Below are 19,909 nucleotides of genomic sequence, written 5' to 3' on the forward strand. Positions count from 1 at the left end.
GAGCTGCAGGGTGGAAGGGCAAAGGAAGATGGAGGCCTGGGGCTTATGCAGGGGACCCAAACTGCATTCCAGAAAGAAGCAGACACTTAGCTGTTGCCCGTACCTCTGCAAAGTAAAAAAACCTGTGTCAAATCTGAACCTCAAGGCATAGCATGTCATCAGACACCTGGGGCAGTTTAAGACCCTCTCCCTAATATTTGCTCCCTCTCTGCTGTAACTGGGGACCCCATCAGCCAGGGCCAGCAGTGCAGGTGCTGCTGAGGGTAGTGAAGATGTAGCTGGTGATGCACAGAAAAGGATGAAGCACAGGCACATGTTTCTACCAGCACTGCTGAGGGGGTGGAAATCTCTGGCAGAGCAAACAGCCAGTGACTTCTCACACTCCCTCCCCCCTGTCTGATTCACTCCAGCTTGTCTGCCAACACTCCCAATTACGGCAATGCCCTTCCATTGAAGCTGATACGCTGGGCTGTACCTGGGGGAATGATCAGGCTCACTGTGTGAAATCTTTCCCATATTTTCCACCTATTGATGAAGTCTCCCTGGGTCACCACTGAAATTGATCACGGCTGCTGCCCTACCAGCCAGCAGGTTTTTTCTGCAGGCATCATCAGGCAAGGATCCAAATGAGAGAGGCTGAACCTATTAATTTATGGCAGAAATTAGCACGGCTCAGTATTTCTCTGTTTCCTTTCTTAATATACTCTGCAAAAAATATTGCCAGTCTGCTGAGGTCTGTCAAGCTGTAGGGTAGGGAGCTGCAGTGCTGGAACTAAAGACACAGTTGGCTCAGGGAGTTCTTTGGGGGATTTATGTTCACACACTTGACCATTGTAATCTCAGTAGAGCAAACCTCATTTCAGAGGCCTCCTGCACTGCAGGTGTGAACCACCCACTGCTGGTAGTGGTGCAAATCTGTGAGAAAGGCACTGAGATCATCAGAGCTTGATTTCTGGCATGAAAATAGCACAACTGAGGGAAGGATATGGTATGTAACCTGAAAATGCACCCAGTCTGCCTATATACCATGCCCTGACCTCTCCTGGGTGAAGATGATCTGCTGGGATGACGTTGGTTTTCCTCCTTGAGCCCATTCAGCTGCTGAAGCATTATGTAGCACTGCTGAGCCCTGATGCTGATCCCACAGCAGGGGCACTGCGCTGCAGCTCACGGAAGTCCAAGGGATGATGCCGTCAGAAGGCTGGCAAGAATTCAACATCGTGCTTTACAGCTTGCATGTTTATCAGAAACCTGTGAATGTAGAAAACAGGCACTTTCCTGTGCTCCAGGAAGGCTCTAAAATTTTATGAGAAAAAACGAATGGATTTATTTTCTCAGTAAACGATCATCACTGACACGGAATTTGGCAAATAAAGAAAAAGCTGTTCTTAGCACAACATCAGTGCAAATGGGGATTAAATCTTAAAGAAGACAAGGCTTTCTGTGCCCTTGCCATACAGTAGTAGGATGAGGTGTATCTGTGTTTCTCCCACAATTCTTTTCCTGGAGCTGTTAGCACACATGGAAGCAAGGCACTGCCTTGTTTTCACCAGGTGTGGTTAAAGGGCACAACATGCCTTTCCCTCAGTGCAGATGAACCCACAGTGGCTTCTGTTACCACAGTTTCTTCACACTTGAGCTTTTGCTTGCAGGGAGAATGCTGTAAACAGGAGCAGGCCTTGGTGGTGGGATCCCTCATGCACAGAAAAGCCCAGGGCAGCCTGAGGTGAGCAATCTTGAGGAAGTTCAGGGATCAATTCAGTTTCGCACCCCTAGGGCCAGCTGCTGAGGACTGGCCAGCAAACCCGTGTTGTCTGCTCCAGAGAGAGCCAGAACAGCTCAGAGAGGGCAGAGGTGGGCTAATGTGCCAGCTGGGAACATTTTGTAGTCTCTAGCATGGGATTTGTGTCTCAGAAATGCCAGTCTTCTCTCCTACAGAAGGAATTGGAGCTGCTCTTGGGACTCATATAACAGCAGACTTTGCCTGATTTTTAAAATCCCTCAAATTCATTGTTTATGATCCTAAGAAATATGCCCATAAAGGCAATTGAACACAGGCCTTTCAGAAAGCTGAAGTCATCTAATGATCTGCAGGTCTATAGGGGAAACCCTTCCCAGCAGGTTCTGTTTCCCCTGCAGCTCTCCCTGCTGCCTGCTCAGCCATGAAATCCTATTTTGCATCCCACAATGCAATTTCAATACCTCCCTATGACCACACTCTCCTTCCTGTCCCTGCCCTTAGTCAGATTGAGAACAGCCATCCTGCCTGGCTTGGGGCAGCCCCAGCACCACCAGCAGTCCCTGATCCCTGCTAGCATTTACACCCACAAGGATACTGTGCGTGACCAGACAGATCCTTCCCCTTGCTGACCAATTCAGGATCTTTGCCACCATGCCACTGAACTGTTCTAAGGGTCCTTGGCAGCAGGTACATTTCTTGAGATGGCCTCAGTGCTGTACTCTGCTCAGTGACCTTGCTGGGAAACAGCAAAGAGTAATCCTGCTTATGTTTCTGAATATATTTTTATCATGATTCAGCTGTCAAGAAGGAGTAGCAGATTGCTGAATGAGAGAAAAGTCTGTATTCTGGCTACATACAGTCTAAGAGTTGGGAGATTTTCCTGGCCAGACTTTACCTCTGCTCAGTTATACCTATTGACTGCTGCAAAACTACAAGAAGCAACTGAAATGAGAATATGACCCCAAACTAGTAATTTTTTGCTTGCGTTGACATTGAGCACGCAAAACCTGATGAGATTCCTGGATGTAGATTTGGTGAGCTGCCCTAGAAAGTAGGCTTGGGAGGGATGCAGGATCATCTTCAAGAGCCAGCTCTCAGACCATAGTTTGTTGTTTGTTTGCACCCTAGGCTGCTTGTGCAGTTTTGTGATGTGGTTATGTTGTTTATCAGCAGCATCTATAAAGAAACTGTATATTTTATGATTGCCTTGTCTGCGACATTTTAGCAGTTTCTCTGGAAGCCTTTCAGTGAAATGCATAACACTGGCTTGAAGTGGACACCTTAGCATGTCCTTGCTCTAGATAAGGATGCTGCATTCATAGTGAATGTCCTGACAGTCCCTCCTCACACTGCATGGGGGAGTTTTGACTGAGGCCATGCTGGGAGATGGGCTGTGAGACTGCATCTGCTGCCCAAGGGCTGCCAGTCCCCAGACCTGGCGAGGAGCTGGACTGAGGAAACCATCCTGCCCAAATAGGTACAGCACAAGCAGCAGGCTGCTAATGCCAGCTGCTTTGGTCTGTGAACATGCTCCGACTGCACTGCTCACTGATGCAGCTGTAACTTTTTAAGGCAAGTTTCCTTGCCTCAGGCCAGACTCTGAAAGCTGGTGCTCTGCTGCCAGGTGTCTGAGCTGGTGTCTGCATTGCATGCCTGCCTGAGGAGCTTTCTTTTTCCTTTGCATCAGCCTCAAAGGTAGGATGTGGGTAGCAGACAAGTGCTTAGGGCAGCAAGTTGCTTCGGATGGCAAAACTGTCCACCTTAGTCCTGCCAGGGCAGCACTGCTGGGGGCGGGAGACAGGGAAGGGAAGAGGGTGCCCTCATGCTCAAGTGAGATAGCCGCTATCTTGGGCTTCCCTCACTCTGTTGACCACTCAGACACTCTTGGGGAGGGCAAAAATTTTGCCAATGTGTGAGAGCCTCTAGACGGCCCACAATGATCTAAGAATGGTTTCCAACCCACACAGAAACCTGTGGCCCCACTGCTCCCTCTCTGAGCAGTACCCCAGCGTCTGGTGCCTGCCTCTTCCCTTTCCCCTACTCCACTCTCTCCCTTTTCCTTCCTCCCTGTTACCCACCGGGTAGGCCTCCCACTCTGGGGAAGGTGCAAGGCCTTGGCCCCAGGATGCCAGAGGCATTCTGGGCTGCAGGGGCAGAGCTCTGCCCCTTCCAGGAGCGACGAGCTGTGCCTGCTTCATGTCTCCTTCCACCAGGAGGGCGCTGGTAGAGTTTGTCTTTTAGAACTGTGATATCTTTTGGGGCTCTCAAAACTGCTTTAAGTGAGGCTGTTGGAGCATGAGAACTACCGGCATCACATATCTGAGAAATCACCGGCACTTTCAGTTTGAAAGGAAATAATTCTAAGAGCCAGGGAGAGGCTTGGGTGCTGTCGGGAAGTTCAGCCAGGAGCGCTGGCATCGGGTGCCTCAGCGCCGCAGCTGCTTTCTCACCGCTGCCGGCAGACGCGTGCGAGGGGTTTGCAGCTGGAGCTTCCTGCCAGGGCTCCGGGACAGCTCCGTGCTCACGTGGATGACGAGCGGTCAGCCTTGGGGCTCCCGCGGCGTGTGTCCGCTCACGGAGGGGCGCTGGGCCGCGGGGATGGAGGCACCGGGGGGCCCTGGGGCGCAGGGCAGGGCTGTGCCCCGGCCAGCGCTCCAGGGCAGGGCTGTGCCCCGGCCAGCGCTCCAGGACAGGGCTGTGCCCCGGCCAGCGCTCCAGGACAGGGCTGTGCCCCGGCCCCCGCCCCACTGACTGGCGGGACCCGGCTCGATGTGACCCGCTAGCGATGGGACCCGGGAGCCGCGCCGGCAGCCTCGCTCCTCGGGCTTCGAAGGGTTAACCCCTGGCGTGCGGTGCCGCCCGTCACCGGGAGGAAGGGGCAGACCAAGGCCTGGCGACGGTGGGTTCGAGCTATTCGGGCAGGAAAGGGTTTGTTAGGCTGCGGTCCCTTCAGGACGGGAAAAGGAAGGAAAAAAGACTGGGCTCGTGGCAGTAGAAGAGCCAAAACTGCGCCACACAAAGCAGTTGGGAAATACAGCGAGGCTGGGAGAGCTCCGCCGGGGTGTGCGGGGCTGCTCCCTTCGGCGACCGATGGTCTTTGGCCAGATCCCAAAGGTACCCTGTGCCCTTTAGGAACTCGCTTGCAGCACGAAAGCCAAATCCCAGCGGCTCATCACTGATGCATTCCCAGGGGGTTTGTGCGTTCAATGAACACCGTGCAGGGAGCGAACTGCAGAGACGCGCCGGCGGCAGCAGCTCCCCTCCGGTGGGTGCTGCCGCAGGTCTCCCAGCTCTCCGTAGAATGGCTGAGAGTGAGGAGCTCAAGTGCAGCCTTGCTCCCGACCTGCCTTCTTTGGGCTGGGGAAGGCAACAGCTTGGGAATTCGGAGGTCGCAACTGTCCCTGGCCCTCGTGGAGAGAAGCTGGGACGATCCATGGGAAGAAGACTTGGCCGCCTTGCAGTCTTTTGTAAAAGAGAGCAGAATCCCAGGCTCAGAGGCACAGGCTCCTACCACTTACCTCTCCAGTCCCAGTGCCTGATTCCTGACCTCTTTGGCAAGAAGAACCTTTCTTGCTGTACGATTACACTGCTACCTTTGCAGCTCTGGTGGCCGGTATAAAGGGAAGGTTCAGGTTTAAATTGGGACGAGGATGCACAATAGCAGCAGCTTCAATGTAACCAAGGGAAACTCTTAGAAAACAACCATCACCAATGAGCCCTTTCCATGCATTAAGATAAGACGGTCATTATTTGGGAATGCAAAATCCATTCTACAAAGCTAGTAAATGTCAGTTACACAATTATCTCAGGAATCTTTATCTAGTTCCCACGTGTGTAATGCTGATTTCATGAAAAATTCACACATTATTTTCTTCATATGATCCTGACTTGCATCCTTAATCTGACATTTTGCAGGCTTTGAGTGATTGATTAAAGCATTTAAATAACATACTTCAAACATAAGGGTGGTGGTTGTTAAATACAATTATTTTTACATTTTGATTAATTATAAATGGATATTATTAATAGGAGAACAAAATTTGTTTATAGGGGTTTGATTTCTACAGTCACCAGGAATAAACAGAGCAGGTAATGAGTTTGTCAATAAAATGCCAGCCTTAGGCATACACCAGATTTAGCACCACCCTTTCTCTTTGTATCACACTTCCTTCCTCCCACCAGCTCAGCCCACTCAAAACCTGCATAATTTCTTATAAAAGGATTTGCCTGTTTCTGCTCAGTTTTCTAAAGCCTTTATTTCCTAAATATGCTCCTCAGTGGGAACACTCCTATTGGATTTCCAGGCCCATTTTATCACTCTTAATGGCATGGGTGGGGATGGAAGAACTGAAAAAGTTGGGCGTTGATTTCAAGAGAAGGGAAGAGGCCCACAGTGAACGATGTGTGAACAGGAGGGTGGAGAGAACAGGATAGCGAGTGGGAGCCTCTGGGTAAACAGACTATGTTGAAGAGCAGTGTGGTCCCTGGGCACGCCCCTGGAATAACAGGTACTGACTGCTCTTCCTCCACTTCCCCCTTTTAAAGGTTTTATTCAGAAGGGAAATGAGGGGGAGAGGAGGATAATTGTTTTTCTTGCTTATTTAAGGTTCCTCAATCTCTAACAAACTTTAGTTCCCCAATACTTAGATTTTTAAAAAATAAATAGCCAACAAACAAAAGGATTTTTCTGCAAAACCTCACTTGTAATTTGGGCATCTCTGCTTCAAATGACATGTACTTTTTTAAAGTTAAGATTTCCCAATCTAACTTGCATAGGAACATCTTCAACACAGCAGTCAGGAGATCTACCTCTTTCCAATAAAGGACATTTTTTGCACTTAGAGACCAAAGCAACACTTTTTTTTTCAGCTGTAATACGCAGTTGGCTCGTTTCTGTGATATTCACAAACACCATCAGGTTTCCTTCAAAACTAGTCTGTCTTTTCCCCCTGAAAGATTATCAAAGACTTACTTCTCCTCCATGTGATATATTTCATTTTTCCAAAACTCCAATATCTTTGATTGCCTTGGCATTACTTCTTTATCCTTCTATATGTTTGCAACATCATTACAATTAATGTCAAACAGTAAATTTTGTTTGGGTGATGTTTCCTCTGTTTGGCCTATTAACTAAAACAGATCCGACAGCTGGGAATTGGGCACTTCATCCCTTATGGCAGCAAGAATTTCGAACAAGCTATCCCCCAATCAGCCCAGAAATTCCAAGAAGACAGGTCCTAAGCCCACCAGTGCTTTCTGCCTTTCTGAACTTTGGCTGTAAGATTGTAAAAGCCCAACAAAAGTTTTGCTTATGTACCAGCTAATATACCTGTAACCTTTTTATATGGATTCCTCAAATACACTTATGTAAGACGTGACAGAAGGTACCTTTAAGCTTCTCAGTGATCTGAGAACCAACCACTCAATTTGATATCAATTCAACAGAGTTCAATTTTGCAGAAGTTTAAATCTGTCTAATTAGACACTTCCCTTTTTACATCCCTCATGGACTCCCCAGCCATATTGTCACACATTCTCAGTAATGTCACAATGCCTAGGGAATGCAGATTGCTGCAATGACTGAGCACCTTTCGAGGCCAAGACCTCCAACACAGAAATTCCAGCCCAGGGCTACATAATGGTCCAGTTTACCACCAGCTTTTGTTTAAATTTTAAATTAGTTTCCATTACATGTGATCTGCCTTTGCCCTAGTCAACCTGAAATTATTTTTCAAGACTGCACGAGAGGCCTGGCTTTCCTCACTGATGGAGTTGCAGCCCCCGGTTTCAGCTGCCACCCAAATCAGCCAACCTGCACACACAACCCATGCTGCCCTGGAGCTCAGGGGGGGTTCTTTATGTATTTCTTCTTTTTCAACATTTGCTCCATCATTTCACTGTATACCAAATATAGACTTTCTGGATAAGAATCTCCAGAATCACCACCTTCTGCCTAAACCACGCAGGGCTGTTATATTTAAAGGTATTAGTGACCACATCCCTACGCTGACGGGCCTTTATTTAACTCTTTCGGCTCACACGTAGCCTCAGGAAGTTTCCAGGTAACTCCGGGACTGGTGTGAGTGCAGTTCCGTGGGCGCCCGGCAAACACTCCCGTCCCCAGGCGCTCTGCCGGGTCCGAGAGCCTTGTGCGGGCGGCAGCAGCACCCACAGCGTGAGAAATCCTTTCGAACCCCGGCATCGCACCGTCGGCGTTCGCTCCAGTTACCGCCAGAACATCGCGCCCCGCCGCACGCGAACCCCCGCTCCGTGATTTACAAATGCTGCAGGGCGGAAGGCGGAGGAAGGACGAGGAGCCGCGGGAAGGGCGACGGGAGCGGGCGTGCTCGCGGGAAGGCGCTCGGGGCGCGGGCACGGCACGGCCGCCGGAGGCGCTACCGCGCGGCCCCACGCGCGAACGGCGTGTTATCCCTCGCGCACGGCCGGGGGAGGGGCGGGAAGGGCGTGGCCGGCGGCGCCCGGGGAGCGGAACTGCGACGGCGGGCGGCTCCGGCCAATCGGCGGCGTGCCGCTGGCGGGGCGTCGCGAGGCAGCTGCACCGCGCGGCCGCCGCCGGCCCCCCCTGCCCCCCGCGCTCCGCCCGCACGGCCGCGCTCCGGTACCGGCCTCGCGGGGGCGGGAGAGAAGCCAGGGCAAGGGGCAGGGGAGCGCGCGCCGCCCACGTGATGGGCCGAGGCGGCCAATGAGGACGGCAGGAGGTCGCGCGTGGCGGGCGAGGGCCGCGTGGGCCGGGGCGTTGGCGGGCGGCGCGCGGAGCCGGCGGCGCGCGGACTCAGGTAGGAGCCGCCGCGCGCCCCCCTCCTCCTTCCTCGGAAGTTTTCACTCGAGGTGGCGCGAGGCGTGCGCGCGTCACGTGAGCGCGGCGGCCGCCCAATCACGCGCGCGCGCGCCGCCCGTCCGCGCGCTGCCGCCCCACCCGCGCTTGCGGCGAGGGGGGCGCGCGCGGGACGGGAACGGGACCGGCGGCCGCGCGCTCTCTTCGCGCTCCCCCGCGCCGCTCCGTCCAGGGGCGCGAGCGGGCGGCCCCCGGGGGCGCGGGCAGTGGGTAGCGGCCGGAGGTCACCTGACCGGGGGGGTTGTTAAAGGGACCGAGCGGCATCCGGGCTCTCCGGCCGGGAAGAGTCGGGTGAGGCCGGGCCTCGGGCAACCGCCGCTGCTCCCTAAGCCGTCGCGCTCCCGGGGACCGGCCCCCGGCAGGGGCGTGGTCGGCGCCACCTATGAGCCGGGGCTGGGCTGACGGGAGAGCCTTTCCCGGGAAGCGGCCCCGGTGCCCCCTGGGTGCCAGAGGCCGGCGGGCTGGGCGGGGGCGGAGCGGGGCCCCTCGGCCGGAGGCGGGGCGGCCCGCGGGCGGCGCGCGTGCGCCCCGGCACGTCGCGGGGGGCGGCCGCGGGGCCGCGCGGGGCAGAGGTCATTGGTGACCTGTGGTCCCGTCCTGTTTGAAACTCCTCGTACCGAGCTGATGCGGGTAAAAGGCAGTCGAAGCACGAAGCCGAGCTCAGTGAGGAGTAGGTAGGCACGAGGGCCAGCGGCTGTTTCAGCAGCCCGGGGAAATGAGTAGCTTCCCATTACGTGGTTGGAGCTTCTTGCCTGACTTATTAAGATGTCAAATCTTGCACAACAAACACGCTGCCTTGTTCACGACGTGAACTGTGTTAAGGCATGGGCTGTCTGTAATCGCACTTGATGGGATGGGCTAGAGCCCCGAAGATTTGAAGTTGCTGCAGACACTGAAAACCGAGGGCGGTGTAAAGAAGAGGGGCAGGCTGATGCTTTGGACTTGTCGCTTGCAGGTGTTCTGCCCGATGCAGCTGTAGCACCCTTTCAGTGCCCTCGGGCACAGTGCCTTGTGAATCTGTACTGAGGACTGGAAAGGGAAATTGATTCTGCTTGAAAAGTATTCCCATAGGTGAGCACTTTTGTCCATCTTTATATAGGGAAAAACACCATATTTCTTAGGTCTGGTGAAGATGGGCAGCATTTGTTCACTTCTCTATTTCATCTAACAGCAGCTGGCTGTTAACCTCATCCATTGTTGGCTCAGTATTGGTGCAGGCGCTGTTGTACCTTCCATGGAGGGGAAACCTGTAACTGGAGGAAGTCGCTTGTGAATAAACTTGTTTGGTCACCTTCCAGGAAAGAAAAAAAATTCTTTCTCTTTCACTGTAGGCTACTTCATTTATACACAAATGCATTAAATCGTTTCTGAAGTTTTTGGTTGCTTTAAATCTGGTTTCCTAAGGAATGGGAAGTCCAAGACATTTTCTTTACAAACACAATGAAATAGGTCTCTGCCTAGTGGAGTGAGAAAGAGTTCTTCTCTATGAGGAGGCTGTTGTCTGTTTGCTGTTTCATAGGCAGCAGAGGATCTACCAAAAAAAACTCAGCCATAGCACATGCATAGAGAGCAGTGCCATTAGCTGCAGCACCAGCAGGGCTTTCCACTTGTCTTATTCTTCCATAACTAAGGATGTGTTGTGTTGTGTTGGTTTGTTGTTTTTTTAATCTTTCTTAAGACTGGGTCACCTTAGAACAAAGAATCCAGTTATGATGGTGGAGTTGCTCTTCTCTGTCGACACAAAGATGGAATGTGCTTTCACTGTTGGATTATAGCTAGTTTTAGTACCTGGGATAAATCGTTTGCTGAACTGGATAAGGAAGAATGCAGTGAGAATGATATGTGTGAGGAGGATGATGAAAGCACGTCAAAAGAAGAAAGCAACCAGAAGAAAACTATTTTGTTTTAGTCTTTTTTTTTTAAAAAAAGAAATCAAGCCTAAAACAGAAAGGCATTAAAGGAATGTGAACAGCATAAAAGAGAGAAAATGAATGGGAGTCAGAGAAAACCTATCTACAGTTAAAAGGCATTCTTTATTCCAGTCACTATCTTCAGGAAAAGCCAATTTGGAGAATGACAAGACTGTGACTGTTAAAGAAATACTTGTGATGCTTGAATTGTGCTGTTTTGCTAACTCTTGTACAGTGCTTTCTCTTAATGTGGCGTGGTCTGCCTGACCACAGGGTAAGTCAATAAACAGTGATGAAGATGGATATAAACCTGGAACACATCTCCAATGGACTGGACTTTGATCAGCTTCACTTGTTTTTTTCACCATAACTTGAAAGGTTTCCTTGGAAGTTCTAACTTACTGAGCCACTGGTGACTCTGTAGCAATGAGTGTTGCTATAAAATAGCTAGATGAGTAGGATAGTCCTGAGCTCAGGTGAGGGCTTTCTATTTGTCTCTTGTTTTTTCTTCTATGATGTGGATGAGATCCCCAGCTGAAGATTCATGTATGTGATAAATGTTCCTCATGATGGCCATAAAGGGATTGAAATTCATCAAAATGGTGCTATTCCTGCTGATTATGGCTAGTTTCTGCCAGTGTTGCATGGCAAAAAGCATCAAGCATTGCTTTATTGTTTTATTTTGTGGTTTTTGCTAGTTGAAATAATAGTATAGTAAAAATACAGAATTCATTGAATGTATGAGTAATGGGCATATCACAGACTGATGAAGTATGGGAAGTGATGTAAAATACATTAACCTAAATATAACATGTTGTACAAAGATAAAAAAGAACATTTATTTCTAGTTAACATTGGCTTTTCCCCCTGCCCTCTCACAAAAGTGGTTCATTCTTCACAGAAATCACAGAATCATTTAGGTTAGAAAAGACCTCCAAAATCATGGAATCTGACCTTTGGCTCATCACCAGCTGTCACCTAGACCACGGCACTGAGTGTCACATCCAGTTTGGTGTGTTTCCATTTTGCTATCTTCAGTGTTTGGGAAGTGTTTCCCAAAAGTTCAGGTAATTCTTGAGAGATGCATTTGTATATGCATTGTACATTGCAGGATTCATGCTGTTTGACACACTACTGACTCTGGGGAGCTGGAATGGACTCCGTGGCATGGTATGGGTATTGGAGAGGTGAAGCAGGAGTTTCTCCCTTTCTTGCACCCCTCCAGGTTTGTGCCCTGTTCCTCAAAAAGCAGCTGCTCCTCTTGCAGGTGTGTAGCTCAGTTGGGGAAACACTTCCCGAACTACCACCTATTCATCCTGCAATAGTCAGGGCTCTGAGTGTGATGTGAGTTTGGTTTTAGTACAAAGCAACGCTCTGGGCTGAAATCTGGCAGTGCACAAGCTGTGTCAGGCTTATTATGGGGATAAGTGCTTTCTGACTGCAGCTGGAGCATGTGTTTCTGCATGTTTGTATCAGCAAGAAAGCTAAAAAATGTTTTAAAAATGTCTGAAAAACATTTTTTTTCCTGCAACAGTCCATTTCTTACAATAATTTTTTTTTTAGTCTCACTTTTTTTCTAGATTCTGCCGTCACTTTCATCTTTTATCTTCCTAGCACTGAAATATACTTTTTCACTAAAGCAAGAATTTAAGTTAGTTTCCTGTCAAAAATAACATTATGCAAACTTTTCTTAGGGTATATTTGGGCTGGGGTTCTGTTGCTTAAAGACAGAGGTCTGGAGCTGCCATATGTGGTGCTAATTATTAGAGACATCCTTGTACAGCAAACATTCAGCTCTGGGAGACTACTACTTGTCTGGAGAAGCGGTTGGAGGCCAGTGGGGCTGGTTTTCACATAGAGAAAATGGGACCAGATACTTTTCTATGTGCAGAGTTTGGGTTGGATTAACAGAATTTCCTGTGGGTTGCTACTTTTAATCATTCTCCAAAGTGGTAAAACATTGTCTAAAAGAATTTTTTTTTGTATTTTAACTCTTCTAGTGTGCGCATTGCACAGAATTTCTGGCTGTAACATAACTAGGTTTTCAGCTCTTTAAAGACCTGTGGATTTTAGTTTTTTACTTGGTTTTTGCCCTTTTATTTTTTTTCCCCCAAATGTCCAAAACGTGGGATTTTTGAGCCCAGTCAGGTCTGTGTGGTCGTAGGTAGTGGTAAACTTGTAGACTGCTGTAATAAACTGCTTACTACTGCTGTGGGGGTGTTACACCGGCACAGCTGGTTTTGATAGCTCTCGTTTCCAGGTAGTGAGTGTAGTTCCAGCTAGTGCTTGTTTTTAGCAAGGGAATTTATAGGAGCTGAAAGCCTCCTTTATGCTCCAGTAATGTTCCTGGTAGTGGTGCCTTTCATACTATGCTGTGGGACAGAAATGTCCTGTCACGTATCTACATGTGTAGTAGCAATCTTTGTGTTCAGGGGATTGCTAACAAAAAAAGTAATTGACACCTCTTGTGTGTTTTTCACAAGTTGGCAGCTGTTCTGTTTTGCTTAACTATGTATAGTTACATGTGTATATACATATATACTTTACAAGGTATGTTGTTCTCCCACGTCTACATCTGTAGCAAAGTCTGGGACTTGTGACCCTCCAATTCCTCGTTTGTTACTGAATCTTTACTACAGGTTAGACTTAAGAGTGGCTGAAGGACATTTTGTTGCTGCAGCTCTAATAGTTACAGTCTCTTATTGTAGCACGTAGGCTCCAGTGGGTGCTTTATAGTGCTATGTAGGCGTTACTGAAAACAGGAGTGTGATTTACTGGGTGCTGAAATGCAGCTTGTAAAGACTGTAGTTCATGTCTTCAAGGGAATATGCCTGAAAGAAGCAATTTGGGGAAAGAGTATATGCCTTGGTAGTTGTAGTGGTTTAGATTTGTCAATTCCGTTTCTTGGCCAACGCACCAAATAAATGTTGTGGCTTTAAAGCAGTAACTAAAAAATTACTAGAAAACTTACTTATTTCTTGCTATGAGATATGGATTAGAACAAGAACAAAACAGGCTTAAAACTTAATAAAGAAAGTTTATTAACAGAACTACAAGAATAATAAAACCAGAATAACTTCCAGAAAACTTCTTTTTCTCTCACTACCTAACTATTCCCTTGTTCACATGACAACATAGAGACGAAAAACTTTGGAACTTCAGTGTTTAAAACAGTCCCAATTCCTGCTAGAGTCTTTTCATCAGTCTTTGTAGAGAAACAGAAGTCGTCTTCTGCTAATCTATGTAGTTTTTCACAAGAAAACTATTTCTGTTATAGTCTTCTATTTTTCTGCTGCCAGCTGCCTGGAAAAAAAAAATCTGTCATCAGTCCACTCCTCCCATTTCACATCACTCTGAGGTGTGTTATGGGTCAATGAGTATAGGGATGTCATTTTTAAGGACGAGTTATTCAAAGGCAAAAGTTCTTTTCATCTGTCTCTGTGAGCTTCTCTGGAAAACAGAAGTTTTCTCTTTGCTTCAAGCGGCCTCAAATCTTCAACTATTACTTCTCTCTTTTTGTTCCAGCACCTCACTGTATCATAATTACTCCACCTTTTGCTCAAAATCTAAACTTTGAACACTCCGTTCCTTTCCATATACTCTGTCATGAATTAAAGGAGTTTTTTCAGAACATTATTGTTCATCTCCATAGCTTTAACAGAAAAATATTTCAGCTTAATTAAAGCATCTCCTTATTCTCTACCTCTTCTGAAGCTTAATTCTTTTCTTTACTATCTCTAATAGTTTATAAAGTCTCTTTACATGTTGATTACTCTCTTTTTCTTTCTCTGGAAAAAAGGATTAATCTGCAAGTCTCATCTGAGTAATGAAAGGGTTAAAATCTTGCCCAGGCTTTGTAGATGGTTCTGTGATCTCTGCTGGAGCAGTAGCTGGAGCTGTCTGCGATGGAAGATTCTTCATGGCTGCTCTGGAGAGTGTGGTCACTGTCTCAGCCCGCCACAGGTCAAGAGCTTTTTCTTTCTTTACTCGGCAGTCTCTGGTGAATTCAGTCACAGCAAAAACTGCAGCTGAGCCAAGGACCGGCCTGGCCTGGCCAGAGCCCGGGGCAAGCCCTGCAGGCCCCATCTCCGGGCCGGGAGCTGCCCCGGGCCACATGGCCTGGGCAGGGAACAGGAAGCCAGCTGGAGCTCTGTTACCTTTCACAGCCAGGAAAACAAAGAGACAAAGAAATTCCCAGGCTTGGGTCTTAAAGTGGTGTTCACAGGTTGATCTCACTTTTTAATGGTTAAAACTGCTGTCAGTTCTTAGAAATTGCCAGCTGTTGGCTAGGAGACAAACTCTCATCAGCCTCCAGCGGTTTTAACCTCCTTAAGTGTTTCTCTTTGTTTTCTTAAATGCTAATCTATCACAGTAGTGAACTTGAGCATTTCCAATACCTTACACTAGCCAGTAATGGGATGGTTGTAACTCCCTCTGATCAAGGATTCAGTAGGTCCAAACCAGTTAATTTCTGTGCTGGCAATTCATGTTTAGCACAAACAAGTCCTTAAAACTGGTGTTTGTACTGATCTGAACGAGATGTTCTTTACTGTAGCACTGCTTTTTCTTGTCAGCTTTAAGCTGCTTTATAACGGGGTTACTTAAGCTGGTGGGAGTCTAGTACTGCTGTAGACTTCTACTGATGAATCTGTTCTCTTGATAAACCAGGCGTTCAATTTTGGTACAGGCAAGCATTTCTACCTGCATTAGGTAAAACTGTAGCAAAATCTCTGGCACTGTCAACAATCTCTGGTTTGTTTCTTTTATCATGACTGGAACATGTGGCTTGTGGGCCATGAACATGTCTGCTCTTCAGTTGTGTCTGTTCTCAGTTGTACAAATTACTCTCTTGCTGAAAAGAAAACCCCACTTATTTCTGTATTGCCATTGTTCAGAAGCAAATTGGTTAATACAAAATTGCGTATCCTGTGGCCCTAAAACTTGGTGACTGCTCTACAGAATGTGTGATAACTGTAGGTGTAAAATGACTATCCTTCCCTATCTGAGCAGGAGGAGGTCACACATGTATACACGTGAGTGTGTGTATATACATAGGTGTGTATATATATATATATATGTATGGTAGATACCCTCCAGCAGCAGAGTTTAGACAATGGTGGTTCCTGAATCCTAGTCTCTCCTGGTTGCTGCTGGACACAGAAGCTCCAGAGGCCACAGTGCTGTTCCCGGTGCTGGCGTGTGCTCTGTCTCTCAGGTGGCTGAGACTGCCCAGCTTACCTGATGTCCAACACCCCTCCATCCACATGAAGCCTGCCTATTAGAGACAGAGGTGTGCGTACACACCCAGGGCTGGTGGCATTCCTCTGGGCCTCCGTACAGACCCACCTATATGAATGTTTTGATGCACGTTTGTCAAGTCTCTTAAAAATGTATTTTCTTTAGTTCTGTGTTTCTGAGATAAATTTCTATAGCATAAAATTATGTTGCCAAGAAACCTCCAAAGGGTTGCTGACCTTTTGTGATGTTGCTCTTCTTTGGCCCATTTTCAAATACGACAAAAAAACCCCAACAGCTTGAGGAGCAGTCCTGACAAAGTTATAGTTCGCACCATCAGTGCAAAATTTGGGTCTGCAGGTGAGCCTGGACCTTGATGTCAGCCTACTAATTAATGTCTTTGCCTTTTGGCACCATGTGTAAGTCTCCATCGTTTTGTAATGGATGCAGTGTTGTAAAATAAATAACCTTAATGGAAAAAGGGATGGGATGGAGGGGCTTCATGGAAGTGTTTTTGCCTGCAGCCGTGATGCGTTTTGGTGTGAATTCCCTTAACGTTCAGAATTCCGTTTTAGTGGGCTTATTGTCAGAAGTGCCAGGTTTATAGCATGTAATGAATTCCCTTGGTGTCTGTGAAGGCGTGCCAGGCTGGGCATGGGGCGGTGCCCGCTCGGTGCCGTTCTGCGGCGGGGGCACTCTGTCGAGGCCGCGACAGGGCTGCGCTGAGTCCGTTCGTCAGCGCGTTGGTAACAGCGCCCAGGGCCCGGCTGCGGGGCCCTTCTTCAGCTGCGGCGGGCAGTGTCTGAGCCGCGCTTTGGCCGGTCAGCGAGAACTTGCTCAGACGATGAAAATGTCCCTGACTTCGTTGCTTCCTCAGCTGAGGGTTTTTCCGGGGAGGCGGCCGGTTCCCGCCGGCGGCAGCGCTCCGAAGCGTGGAGAGGCGCGGTGCGCGTTGCCTGCGCAATGAGCGGTGCTCCTTTCCCGGAGGAGGCGGCCGCTGCCCTGGGCACGGGGATGGCGGGGCAGCGCCGCCCCGCTCGGCCCGCCGGGGGGCGCCGTGCGTCGCGGGCCTCGCGCGCACTCCTGGCGCGGGCGCGGAGGGAGGCGGAGCCGCGCGACCGGAGCCCCGGGGCCTTCGACGGCTGCCGGCGCGTGAGCGACGCGCGCGCGCCCGTTCGAGAAGCTTCCCCGCGCGCGCGGGGCTGCGCGGGCCGGGCCGGGCCGAGCGCCGGGCCCTGCGCGCGGCGCGGGCACGTGACGGGCAGGCGGGAGGGAGGGGGATGCCGTCCCGCTGTGCGCCTGCGCGCGCTGCGGCGCCATGACGTCAGCACGGTGCGCACGCACGTTGTCCCCAGCTGGCGGACACACGGTCCGCGTGAGAAAGGAAGCGGGAGGCCGCGCGCGCTTCGCGCACGGTAACGACCGGGGAGCGGGACCGCGCCGGGGGCAGCGGCCGCGTCGCGCGCGAACCCCGCGCGCCTCTCCGCGCGCCTTCCGCCCGCCGCCCGAACTGCGAAAATTGACACCAGGCGCGGGCACGAGGCGGCCGGGCCCGGGCCCGCCGGCCGCGCCCCGGTGGCTACGCGAGGCGCCGCTGCGCGCCGGCCGTCTCGGGAGCGCCGGCAGCGCGCGCCCCGCCGGACAGGGCCGCGCCGGGTCCCGGCGAAGAGCGGCGCGGTTTCCCCACGTGCGCTCGTCCCGATGCCCTCCGGCACCCGGCGCGGACGCTGGTTCCACCTCGCGCTGCTCCTGGGCGGCTGCCGCTCCCCGTCCCGAGGCGTCTGGCTGGGGTCCGTCCGGCGCGGCCGGGGAGGGGAGCGGGGGGCACGCGGGGGGGAGGGCGTTGAAAGCGACAGGTGTTGCGCTCGGCCCGCAGCCGTGCCGCCACCTGCCCGGGGCGGGGCCCTGGTCTCTGGCCGCCGTGCCCGGGGCGGCCCCTCATGGTGCCCGCTCGCTCGGTCGGTCGGTGTTGAACGGCGGCGCGGCGCGCGCCATGGGGCTCCCGGCGGCGGCGCGCGGCGGGCCGGAACGTGCGGGGCAGCCCCGGGGGCCGCCCGCCCCCCCCGCTCCCCTTCCCACGGTGCCTCCCGGTGTCCGCTCGCCCCGGGGCACCGCGCGCGGAGCCGCGTCCCGGTCGCCGTGTGGGGAGTCGGGCTGGTTTGTTTGTTTGAGAAGGACGCTTTCGCATTTGATTGTCGTCCTGCTTTTGGCGGGTCTCAGTGCGACTTGCTGGTTTTGGCCGCTGCGTCCTGCTTTGACGTTGCTTTTCAAATTCAGGATCTGCGCGTAGAGAAGGGAAATCTTTGTCGCTGTTCAGAACTTCAGCTTCCACAGATACACGTGTTTCCCCTGAAATACTGGATTAGAGTCTATGTACTACAATAAAACAGATTCCTGTGTCATCAAATACAATAAAATATATGAAATTGCTTTCTCATAACAGACTGCTAGTGCTGAAATAATGTAGATTTTGATTACTCTGATTGAACATAATCGTATTTTAACCATGTGTGTCTGACTTGATGATGTGCGTGGTGCTTGTGGTAGAAATGTACAGAAGTACAATGTAAGAACTTTGTTGGACAACAGAAACTGTTACTCTGTAGGTCTTTATGTGCATAGAACTTTTGCTGAATACGTGGTTGTTGAGCTTTTTCTGCAATATTTTTTCTGGTATGTCTTAAGATAATTTAGTCAAATAAATGTAAAGGATTCAAGTAAATTTAAAGCTGCAGGCATTCTGCTTATCTTAAACCAGATCTGAAACCACTTTGATAGTGTGTTTCCTTTATGAGCCAATACAGTTTTGGTGCATATTGCACAGCATTAATGTGAATTCATTTCTGACTGTATGTTTAGTATACATACAAATGTGTTACATATGTATATACAGAGTAATATCTGGTGGAAAATCACATAGAACTTAGACTGTGGTTCCTTTTTCACTACTCTGTTTATCTGAAATTTCTATTTCTGTTCTGTTTGTATAGGTGAACATGCAAGCTCTTATTTATTTGGGATAGCTTTTTGTGTTGCTGGGACTTGAGGTGTAATCTACTGAAAAAGCAGAGCAATATACTTGAATTAATTTTGTACCCTGGACTCTGTTAAGGAGTCCTCGGTGGGTGGGTGGTTGTGGATATGTTTGTGGAAGAATTTCCTCTGCAAAGTTAAACTGAAAACCAGACCTTGTAACTTCACAGGTATCAAAATCTATGCAGAACAGTTTTGGTTTATTTCCTCCAATTTAACATTTACGTTAAGTTGTAAAGTATGAAGTGTAAAGAGGGAAATGGATCTCTGGTATTTGCTAGCTGTCAAGAACATTTATCAGGGGGTATAAATTGTCTCTTGAGCTTTGAGGTTATTTGCCGCATGCATGTGACAGCTTGTTAGCACTTGTTTCCTCCTCTTTACAGTAGCCCAGTCCTAACAAAATAAAGATGTCTTATTAAATATCCAGTTCACTTAAAACTTGTGAATTAAGAGTTAATTCTCTGAAAAGAGATGGGGTTGTTTTCCAACCCATAGAATCGTAGAATGGTGTTGGTTGGAAGGGACCTGAAGGGTCACTTAGATCCAGCCTTCCTGCCGTGGACCGGGATACCTTTGACTAGAACGGCTTGCTAAAAACCCCATTTGTCCAGCGTGACGTTGAGCACTTTCAGAGTTAGGGCATCCAGAGTTTCTCTGGGTAACCTGTTCCAATGCCTTACCACCCTTGTAGTAAAGAATTTCTTCCTAATATCTAATGCAAACTTCTGTCTTTCATTTTGAAGCCATTTCACCTTTTTCTATCACTGCCTTTGTAAAGGTCATCCCCAGATTTGTTGTAGGTCAGCTTTAGGTACTGAAAGGCTGCAATTATTATGTCTCCCCAGAGCCTCTTCCAGTCTGAACAACCCCAACTCTCTCAGCCTGTCTTCACAGGAGAAATGTTCTGTCCTTCTCAACATCTTTGTTACCCTTCTCTAGGCTTGCTCTAAGAGGTCTGTGTCCTTCCTGTGCTGGAGACCCCAGAGCTGGATGCAGTGCTCCAGGTCTCACCAGAGCAGAGTAGAGGGGCAGAATTCCATCCCTTGCTTTGCTGGCCACTCTGCTTTGGATGCAGCCTAGGATATAATTGGTTTTCTGGACTGCAAGTGCCATGGCTGGGTTGTGTCCAGC

General features: G+C 49.7%; 1 protein-coding gene across 6 annotated transcripts in view; it reads left to right on the forward strand.

Moving 5' to 3' along the window:
- The first annotated feature begins 8,479 nt into the window (after positions 1-8,479).
- The window catches only part of MGA (MAX dimerization protein MGA), a 60,506-nt gene continuing 49,076 nt past the window's right edge, over positions 8,480-19,909 (forward strand). For all 6 annotated transcript variants that reach the window (XM_014251969.2, XM_014251972.2, XM_088057213.1 and 3 more), the window contains exon 1: positions 8,480-8,538. The gene's annotated coding sequence lies outside the window, so the exon portion shown is untranslated. The remainder of the gene's footprint in view (positions 8,539-19,909) is intronic.

This window comes from Pseudopodoces humilis, chromosome 7, assembly GCF_049639895.1.
Source record: "Pseudopodoces humilis isolate 2021_Gansu_Grassland_sample_001 chromosome 7, ASM4963989v1, whole genome shotgun sequence".
NCBI classification, from domain to species: Eukaryota; Metazoa; Chordata; class Aves; order Passeriformes; family Paridae; genus Pseudopodoces; species Pseudopodoces humilis.